Raw genomic sequence first — 1144 nt, forward strand, 5'->3', positions numbered from 1 at the left:
CATTCCCACAAATGAAAGTCATAAAAATGTCGAGTATTCACTAATACAAACAACTACGGCTTCTTTAGATTGACTCATTTCCTGTCAGGAAGTTGACATATTGATCATGATTGATCAGAAGCTAATGCACTATATCAACATGGTACTTATCAGAAGCTAAYGCTAAAGTGCTTGGTGTTTAACAGAAGCTAACGCTAAAGTGCTTGGTGTTTAACAGAAGCTAATGCTAAATGCCATATAAATATGGTTTTTAATGAAAGCTAGTGCTAAAGAGCTACATCAACATGGTATTTAATGGTAGCTAAGATAAAGTGCTATATGAAAATGGTATTGAGCAGAAGCTAATGCTAAAGTACTACCTTCTGCCATGTTGTCCACCATATGTCACAAGGAGAATGTGAGGAGGCTCTCAAATGTAAATTTTTGTATGTTTCTGTTTAATTAACATGCCTGGTTGTTTGTTTATATAAGTGTTGTATACTTAATTCATTAGTTTGTTGTGTACTTGGCATTTGCTCAATAAAGAGAAGTGAAGAGAGGAAACAGCAGTGCCTGCTAAACAGTCTTCACACTAAATGAAAAATATTAGCACRTGTGCCCACCACTGTCAAAARTAGCTTTGATGTATTTTTTGGGATYATTGTCCAGCTCAAAACACCCAACTGTGGTTGAGYGTCAACCAACTGACACAGACTGTTGCCCTCAACTTCACTAAAAGGAAACTGGTCAGGGTGTWCAGGAGCAGTGCAGATATGGTCAGGAACATCATCAGTACCTTGATGGACACAAAAAGTTTGCAGTTCATCTTCAAGCTGCAGAAGATGAAACTKCATAGGGGCATTCCAGCCTGTATGAATAATTTTGACCCTGTGTGGATAACATCACCTGCTGCTGCTGAATTTGTATGACTCAAATGAAACATTAAAACAACATAATATTTCAAAAACTCGACCTGTTGAGTGTGTGGAAACGTCTGCCTGGCGTTGAAGGTCATGAAAAAGATTTAGCGGTGAAAACATCTTTAATCACAACAATACTTGTGTGTGTGTGCTGTGATGCAGAGGGAGATCTGCTCCTTTCGCTCTTTGAGCCTTGGCAACAGCTGCGCTTTTATGTTGCCTCACATAAAGTGAGCAAACACACA

This window comes from Poecilia reticulata, linkage group LG19, assembly GCF_000633615.1.
Source record: "Poecilia reticulata strain Guanapo linkage group LG19, Guppy_female_1.0+MT, whole genome shotgun sequence".
In the NCBI taxonomy this organism is placed as follows: domain Eukaryota; kingdom Metazoa; phylum Chordata; class Actinopteri; order Cyprinodontiformes; family Poeciliidae; genus Poecilia; species Poecilia reticulata.